The sequence below is a fragment of the Cervus elaphus genome, chromosome 19 (genome assembly GCF_910594005.1).
Source record: "Cervus elaphus chromosome 19, mCerEla1.1, whole genome shotgun sequence".
NCBI classification, from domain to species: Eukaryota; Metazoa; Chordata; class Mammalia; order Artiodactyla; family Cervidae; genus Cervus; species Cervus elaphus.
The window spans coordinates 11,057,173-11,066,441 of NC_057833.1; the positions used below are offsets into that span (position 1 = coordinate 11,057,173).

The window sequence follows — 9,269 nt, forward strand, 5'->3', positions numbered from 1 at the left end:
AACAATTACATGTTTAAAACTCTCCTACACTGTTGATGGGAATGCAAATTGGTGCACCTACTGTGGAAAACAGTATGGAGGCTTCTTTAAAACTAAAAGTAAAACTGCCAGGTGACCCAGTAATTCCACTCCTGGATATATATCAAAAAAAAAAAAGCAAAATGCTAATTTGAAAAGATACACGCACCCCAATGTTCATAGCAGCATTATTTATAATTGCCAAGATATGTAAGCAACCTAAATGTTCATTAACAGACAAATGGATAAAGAAAATGTGGTACATACATACAATGGAGTACTGTATTGTGTTATGCTTAGTCACTGTGAGACCCCATACACCCCCTGCCAGGCTCCTCTGTCCGTGGGGATTCTCCAGGCAAGAATACTGGAATGGGTTGCCATGCCCTCCTCCAGGGGATTTTCCCAATCCAGGGGTCAAACCCAGATCTACCAGGGAAGCCCAATGAACTCAGCCATAAAAAAGAATAAAATTTTGCCAATTGTAGCAACATGGATAGACTTGGAGGCCATTATGCTGAGTGGAATAAGTCAGACAGAAAAAGACAAATACTGTATATCTCACTAACATGTGAAATCTATAAGGTACAACAAGCTGGTGAATATAACGAAAAAGAAACAGACTCACAGAACAAGTCAGTGGGGAGAGGGAAGGAAGAAGGGGCAATAAAGGGGTAGAGGATTAAGAGGTACAAACTCTTGGGTATAAACTAAGCCAAAGGGATATATTGTACAACATGGGGAATATTGGAAATATCTCATAATAACTACAAATGGAGTATAACCTTTAAAAATTGTGGATGACTATACTGTACACCTATAACTTATATAATATTTTCAACTGCACTTAAAAAATTTCTTAAGGAATATGTAGAAAGAAAACCAAAGTAAACAATAAAGTAGCAGGTGTTTCTTCTGTTAGAAAAGCTTTCTGGATGGTGCAAGAGCCCATTGCAGGAACTTCTTACTAGATGGTACAGAGCATCCAGGGCCTAGAGTCTCACCTATTTATCGACTTTGCAACTGTCTGTGGGAGACAACGTGCAGAGAATTTTTATCACAAGGGCTGAGGAGCCCCCCAGAAACATCAAAGGGAACCATGGCAAAAGTGTGGAGTCAGGAGGCCTGGTCTGATAGCCAGCCTCGCACCAGCTCACAGTGTAACTGGGGACAACATATTACCTCTCAAGGGTTCCTGGGCTCCTGTCTCTTTGACAAAACGACGTTTAGGGAGAGGAACGCCAGAAGGGAGTAAAAACAGCCATCCAGAAAGCGGCTCCATGTTGACCCTAGGAAGCCGGGACCCCACATCTTTTCAAATCCACAAAGGATGCTCACAGCAAGGGAGAAAGCCCCTGAGAAGCAGAGACACCTGGAAGGAGGAAAAGGCACATTTAACCTAAACGAGCATGAAGAATATTGACTTAGGGCTGAACAAGAAGTTATGCGAACTAGATACACTGAGAAAGTACAGAATATACCTGTATTTTCAAGATCCCTGACCAATGAACCAGACTAGCGTGGAAGCAGCAGTGATAGAGAGCCTTGCTGCAACCAACCAGCTTTTTTTCATTCTCCTCTCTTTCCTTTTGAACGGAAATCAGCGTCACACAGCACTGTCCATCCGTTTCCCCAGCACAGGGGTTTCTGAAGAACATGCCTTTGAGGTGCAAGTGCCATGGGGACAAACATGATCGTTGTGGCAGTACCAGGCTCTGTGACACGCTGATCAGATTCATATTTTTCTATTGCAGCAAATATGCTTCAAGTAATGGAACTTATCAGCAACACTAACCATGGCCACACTGTTCTTTTATTCCCTAAGAAATAACATTTTCAAAAGTGACAAAGGATGCTGACAAAGGCCCAGCCATGGGGGGTAAGAATGACTCAAGTGGCTAAAAGGGCTCTCGGCATGATTTGCTTACTGTCTCCCTTGGTTTGTGACAGAAAAGTGGGTTGAGCTGATGCATTTCCACACCCTGAGGCCTCTGCCAGCCCCGTGGAGCTGCACCCCTGCCAGGGCCCAAGCTGGAGACAGCCTCTGAGGGACAGGGCTCCAAAGACAGCACCAGATACCCTGATGGCACAGAAAAACAGGAAACTTTCTGCTTTCCTTGGTTAAAGACAGGGGAACCACAGCGTTTGTTTCTTTTTGTTTCCCTTGCCCCTCTATTAGGAGAAATACGAACTTCACAAAGTCATTCCCTGTCCACTTGGCAGAAATGTCTATCAAAATTAGACCACAGTCAAGGAGAAGATATCCTACAGGGTATAACCAAGCGACAAGCCTGGAGGACACACCTGACCCAGGGTTACCACTCAGGGCTGCAGCTCCATTCAGGAGAACGCCCTGCTGAAGCCTGGGCTCCGGAACCTGTGCATAGAACGTCAAAGGTCACTCCTGAGAGACTGGGCGTTAGCAAACACAGCAGTCAGACCCTTGAGTGAGGCACATGATGACAGAGGAGGGTGGTCCTCAAGGGAAGGAGGGTGATGGGGGTCAGAAGAGCCAGGGCAGCAGGGCTCATCAGCCCCGCTCAGTGAGCAGACGGCTCCCCCAGGGCAGTGGGGACTGTTCCATCTCTAGGGAGGTGAGCCTTCCCCAGAAGCAGGGCTATTTCATCAGGCTTTCCCACAGCCCAGAGAGAACACTTCATGAGATCTTCCAAGTCCCTCTGTCCTGATTCCACGTCCATCACAGCTATCGCAGTTTCCTAGGCATCCTGATGATGGGCATCTACTGGAAAGGTGTCTGCTCGGGAGGGGTAACTGGCACTCAGCCTCAGGACCTGACCTGTAAGTGAAGCAGAAATTGTAAATGATGTCTAAAGACTGTGAACAACTTTCTGCTCTCACTGTCCTCCCAGACACCAGCCTCCTCCCTCCCTCCGTCCCTCCCCAACCAGCCCACAAGGGTCATCCCTTGGCAGCTGAGACAGACAGACAGAAGAAGGGGCCAGGCACCCGGCCAGGGCCTGGGGCCCTGCATGCACCCTGGATGGTCCACCACATTCATGCTGCCCACATTCAGAGCTCAAACCCTGGGAGAGCTCTGAGGAGATCAGCGTTTTAGAGCAATATGGTTGCAGTCTGGTTTATAGCCTAGTTTCTGGTGTGTTTGTTTTGTATGAATTATTGCTCCGATGGCCTGTTCACTCCCAGGGAAGAGATCAAAATCTGGTTTTTGTCCAGAGGGGAGGAGCAGATCCCCAAGCACAGTGTCCTCACAAGGGCCATGTCCAGGCTGAGGACAGCAGGCAGCCCTGCCCATCACCTCCAGCCAGCCGCCTCCTTGAGTGGCTCATCATGTGCCTCTTAAGAGTTTGCTGAAAGCCACTGAGATTCCTAAAACAAGACAGGATCAGGCCACAGAAAGCAGAGCCCAACCCAGTGATAATGATGGGGAGAAAAATGGCCTCTAAGGGGGAAAGGGGGCAAAGAGGTAAAGTACTATATAATTTAAATATATTTTGGGAGACTTTCCCCTAAACTGACTAGGCCAAGACACCACGCTGGTTACATTTTTTCTAAAAAGTCAAAAAAAATTCCTGGAGAAAGGAAGTAACTCTGGTTATGACCATTCTTTCTTTCAGCTTTATCCCTTAAGCAGTAGCCCCTAAGCAGCAGGTTTGCCACCAACTCCCTCCCCAGCTAACAGGGACATACGACAATGTCTGGAGACGGTTTTAATTGCCGCATCCAGGGAATGCCACCAGCATCCAGTGAGGGAGAGATGAGGGATGTTGTCAAACATCCTACAGCACACACCACAGCACCCCCACCTCCCACAAAGAATTATCCCCTAATGTCGAAGAGTCGCTGCTGAGAAACCCTGCCTTCAGAGGACGATGCTCCTGGTCTCTCACCAGCTCACATGCCACTAAACCCAACAGTGTCGATGAGGGATTCATAACGAGAGAGAGCTCGATGGTGACCGAGAGGACACAGCAAATCCTGGGCCATCAAACCCTTTGAACAGGACCAGCGGTCAGCCCTGGTGAGCCGCTCCTCTCATCACAAGCATCATCTTCTGAACTCCGTTAAGTAGACAGCTTCTCAGTATGTTACAGTCAAGTGATTGGTGAAAAGAGTCCCACGAAACCTCTGGCCTCCAAGAGTTTACAGAATGAGCTGGAGAGTAAAGACTAGACACAAAAAGCTGAGATGAACAAATAGAGAAAGAGAAAAATCGGGTCATGCCAACTGTGCAGGCTAGGAGCTGAGTATATTCTAAGAATGGTGAGGGAGGGTAGAGCTAGTTGAGTGAGCAAGGGGGCACTGAAGGAATGAAAGAGAAGGCCTTTGGGGAGCGTCCGTCAGCACCTCCATTTATCCACACTTTCATGAAAGTGTGCACTGCATGCTTCCAGACAGGCAAAGATGCAGAAGGCACAGTCCCCGTGCCCCTAAGATTCATACACAAATGCGCAAAATTTTAAAATGTCACTCTGAGAGGTACAGCCCCAGATGGTATAGTGTTCGGAGAAGGGGGTGATGTCTGCATGTGGTAGGACTTGCATTTGACCTGGGCCCAGAGCCTGGGTACCTCTGGGGGAAGCTGAACTTGCCTGCCAGCCCCAGACCAGGGACACAGGCTGAGGATTAGTTATCAGGCTGACAAGAATTTCTGTAAAGAATTTCTGACCTAAGATATTTGCTCTGGCTTGTCTTTTGGTCACTCAACAAGACTCTGTGCTTCAGTTTCTCTCTCCTTCCCACTTCCAAGCAATTAAGACCATCATGTTTTCTTGTGTTCATTCTCAGTCATGTCTGACTTTTTGCTACCCATAGACTGTAGCCTGCCAGTCTACTCTGTTCATGGAATTTTCCAGACAAGAATACTGGAGTGGGTAGCCATTCCCTTCTCCAGGGTATCTTCCCGACTCCAGGACCGAACCTGGGTCTCCTGTGTCTCCTGCATTGACGGGTGGATTCTTTCACCACTGAGCGAGCTGGGAGGACTCAGTTAAGGCCACAACTGCTCTTATTAGGAAAACAACCCTGTGACGTCCCATGGAGCCTAGTGGCAAGAACCATCAACATCGGTGAGGTTCAAGGGAGATGTCAGCAGCTCTGACTCACAGGCATCTCTTGTTGCTTATGTGCCTCCGATCTCATTCACTAACAGCAACTCAGAAAACTGCCCAGGCGAAAAGTCACATGCTTTGAAGATATACTGATATTTCAATGGCCTAAACATTTTCCAGGACCAAATCTTTACCAAAGCTGCAAACAGGCAGGCAGATGGACTGCCCTGGGAGCTTTCTCCTCTACAGTGAACCCAGAGAAAGGTCAGCAGCCGGACACAGAAAGAGGAGAAGGGTCCTGAATAAACACAGACAGTTTAATCAACCATGAAGAAATCCAAGAGTTGACTGAAAGTGCTTTGTCAGGAAGAGAAGAGAGGCCCCTGCCCTCAGAGAAAGGCGAGGAGGGTTGGAGGTCACTTAGCAGCAGAGATGGCCACGGACCACAGCGGCCACCGCAGAGGCAGTGAGCGCCTGGTGGGGATGTCAGGGAGGAGAGGGGAGGGGTGGAAACCAGCATTTGGGTATTTTCCAAAGAATCAGACAAATAAACGTTCCCTCGAGAGAAAAATGAAAATTTAACTCAGTAAGAAAGGAAGATACTGTTTTTAAAACCACCATAATTACTTAAGAGTTGGTTACTCCTTCAAGCTTATGTCCATCAAGTCTGTCATTTCTGATTCCAGACTCCTGAGGGAATTTAAAACACTGGTTTATTCGAATTACATTGATGTCCTTTACTTGCATCTAAAAAAAAAATCAAGGTCAAGCTAGGTTGATGTGAGAAAGAGAATTTGGATAAATGAGGGCTGACACCCAGTCTCTGGCCCTGTAATTACTTCCCTTTGTAAACCTGAATACCCAATCAGATGGATGTCTTCTCCACAGATTTTGTCATATTTATGGAATACCTTTAAACAATGGAATCTGGAACCTCCAGCAACATCTGCGTCCAAATATATCCAGGCCTGTTTGTTTATGTTTTTAATTGAAAGTCAATTTTAGACCAACTACTCTATGGTATCATTGAAAATGCATATTTTTAGAAAATTCTTGAGAATTTTGCAAACCATTAAAGTAACTTGACATCATACTTTATATTTCTCAGCTGTGATTGCTGTTGGAATGAAATCAAGGGTAGCATTCAAAGATGTCTGCAGCCTGAAAAGGTTTGCATAAGAATTCTGATTCCACTAGAAAACGGTTTCTTTTAGGATGACTACCATTTTCCAATGGCTCATGTAATATGGTTGGTTTGTTTTCATTCCAATTAAAGATGCAATTCATTAAAGAGTCTTTAACTTCATTAAAGCAAAGTTTTCTGTTAATGTTATCAAGCATTGATGGGGTTCTAATCGGACATTCTCAGCAGGCAGGAAAACAGCTTTCAAACGCTCTGATTTTGTATGAAGCAATGCTCATTGCTACACAAGGACTTTCATTTCTGTGATCTGGCCTGGTAAAATGTTTATTCCTTTATGTTCAATCTAGTTTATTTGAGTCACAGGTCTATGGGCCAAATAATATGTATAGAAGGATAATTTGTACAAGAGGGCAGTTGTATTTTTTATATTCAATCCTCAAGGATTAGGAAAATTTTAAACTAATTAAGAGTTCCCATCACCAGCAGTTTCTTAGCAGGAAATTACTTTTCATGGCATGTGGGAATTATCAAGAACATAATTTTCCCTTGAAATGGTATGTTGGTACACAAGAGGAGTGTTGGACAGGATATCCAGAGGAAGTGATAACTTGCACATGAGGAAATGAGTCGCTATCTTCAAAGCTAGAGACCAGAGCATATTTTCCTTATTTATCTTTTCATTTTTAAAAGTCCTGGAATTCAGGTACATCTTGATTTTTCGGGATAATAAAAAATAGGTGAGGCAGAGAGAGAAAAAACACAAATGGTGAGTAAAATTAGAAAACTAGGGATTCGTTTTTTTCCTGTTTATCTACCTTTACACCGAGCTGTGTACTTTGGTTACCATGGTCTCGTGGTAACTCATGTCGCAGGTCATACCATATAAAATCACAGAGACAACGACAGGCAGGAAGAGAGGCCGGGCCGAGTCTTCTGAGTAACACACACAGCCCAGGGTGTTGTTGGATGTGGGCCTGGATGCACCGCTGCCTGATGAGCCCAACCCAAGAGCCTGCAGATGGCCGGCTCACCTTTTCTCCTGCCTCCGCCTGCCCCCTAGTGGACGATGGTGGCACAGCGTGGGAGTCCTCCTGAGGGTCTTTGTGGGGGCTGAGGAACGGCTCCCCGAGAGCTGGCCTCCCCCAGCCGTGCTGTGGCCTCCGCCAGGCACTCCGTCAATTTCCTGGAGAATCAGGGCTCTGCGTGGGATGCTATGACGTGTTCCTAGGACGAACACCATCATTTCCTGTGTCATTTCCCCCATTTTCCTCCATCCCTGCCCACCTTGATACCCAGCTAGCCAGCACCTTCCCTTGTGCAATCCCCACATGAGGCATGCTTTTTCTACAGAGGACAAATCACTCCTCCTTTGGGTCCTGCAAACCGCAGAGAACTAACACAGAATGGCGCAACTGAACTCATTCCCACTGTAGGCGCCCCTTACGTCTCCCATATGTCCCTAAACCCATTCATTTATTCATCAGATGCCTACTAGATGCCGAGCCCAGTGCCGGGCCTCTGAGACATAGGAGAAAGTGGGCCAAGGTTCCTGCCTGGAGGGGCTCTGGGCGAGAGAACGGACAGTTCATCCATCAATCGCTATGTGGTGAGGCTCACACCACTGGAAAGACGACTGCGCTGTGCTGCGGGGCAAAGGCAGTCGGGGCAGAAGCTTTCGGATTTGTCGTGGATTCTCATCGCAGCAAGGTTAGCCCAGCAACTGCTTTGTTCAAATGACTCAGAAAAGTAAATGAGGCCGGCACAGGCCGTCCTGACACCACACACCTCTATAATACCCTGGCCGTGCTGCGCGTTTTCATCTCTGCCCAAGTCACAGTGATCTGACTGTCCCAGCCGGTGCGGATGCTGCTGGGAGGAGGCAGACATCACCACGAGTTCTCTCAGATGACGCATTGCTTGATTTTCCCGCTGTGGCAGCCCTCAGCTCTTGCCAACACTCTGCTCTGCTTTGCTCACTTCAAGCCTCCCTTAATTTTTCTGAGGCCTGGGTTTTCCACGTCGCTGATTCACAGAAATGGAAGACCTAGAAAGAAAGGGGGGGAAAAAAAACAGGTAATTATCTCAAATGAGTCAGGAGCCCTCTTGGACCCTGTGATCTGTGTACAGACTTGCACTGTAAAAGCTGAGGGTAATAATATTGTCATCCGTGTAAGAAAAGCTGGAAGAAAAACAGATTAACATTCTTCTGAATTCCTGGCTCCTGGCAAAAACTAGTATAGCAAGGATGGATTCTCAGCCAGGGCCTGACAGCTGAATACCTCATCCAGAGGTATTTACAGAAGGTACCTGTAAAGAACTCCGGAAGAAGACACGTTCCTGGGACAGGGCCCCATGTGCTCATCTCTCTCTCTTTCCCTTTCTCTCTCTCTCTGGTGCAGTAAATGTTTGTGGGATGAAACATTTACTGAAACATTCCAGTCCTGTCAGGCCCTGGAAGAAACACAGACTGAGAAATAAAACCGGCAGGCCCTAGACCCCTCCATTTAAGATTCGTGAACAAGTAAGAGGAAATGACTTGCCTGCTACAAAACTGCTGAGAGAGATGACGATCGAGGAAGGGTGGGAATCAGCTACGGGAGAGGAGGGGGTAGGGGGACAAGCCCCCCGCCCCGCGGGGGGCGCAGCAACCTGCAGGCGCAGAGCGAGGCGCCACTGCGCCCCCAGCGGAGAAGGGTGGAGGTGCATGTCGGCCGCGCCAGGTCTGCGCTGGGGTTGCAGGGACACAGACCCGTGGAGCTCCTGAGAAAGGGCAGCCCGTGATATTTCTGGCCCCAGCACAGCCCTCCCCACCTCCCTGCAAAGGAGAGCTGGCACGAGCCCCCATGGAGGCGGAGCTGGTGTGGCTGCCTGAGTAGAAGAGGTAAGAAGGCAGAACCCAAGACCTCCGGAAACTGACCCCAAGTCCTTCCTTTTCCCTGAGGCGGTCGTGGCCTGGGCTAAGGGAAGTTACACACAGCTATAAATGTGGTGCACTTCTGCAAATTTTGTATTCGTCCAGAGAAACTGGTACATTCAAATTATCCTTCTATGCCCTCGCTTTGGGTTCCATGAAATCC

The 9,269-nt window shown here is 47.5% G+C and overlaps 1 long non-coding RNA gene across 2 annotated transcripts; it reads right to left on the minus strand.

Annotated features, from left to right (window-relative positions):
- Positions 1-469: 469 nt before the first annotated feature.
- LOC122676101 lies at positions 470-8,637 on the minus strand. Of its 2 annotated transcripts, XR_006335424.1 has the most exons (5): positions 8,500-8,637; positions 7,978-8,236; positions 7,224-7,416; positions 2,323-2,815; positions 470-1,390 (listed from the first exon to the last, which is right to left on the minus strand). It is a non-coding gene; the product is annotated as an uncharacterized LOC122676101 (long non-coding RNA). The 2 variants fall into 2 exon arrangements; XR_006335423.1 differs by having other exon boundaries at positions 470-2,815.
- Positions 8,638-9,269: the final 632 nt, after the last annotated feature.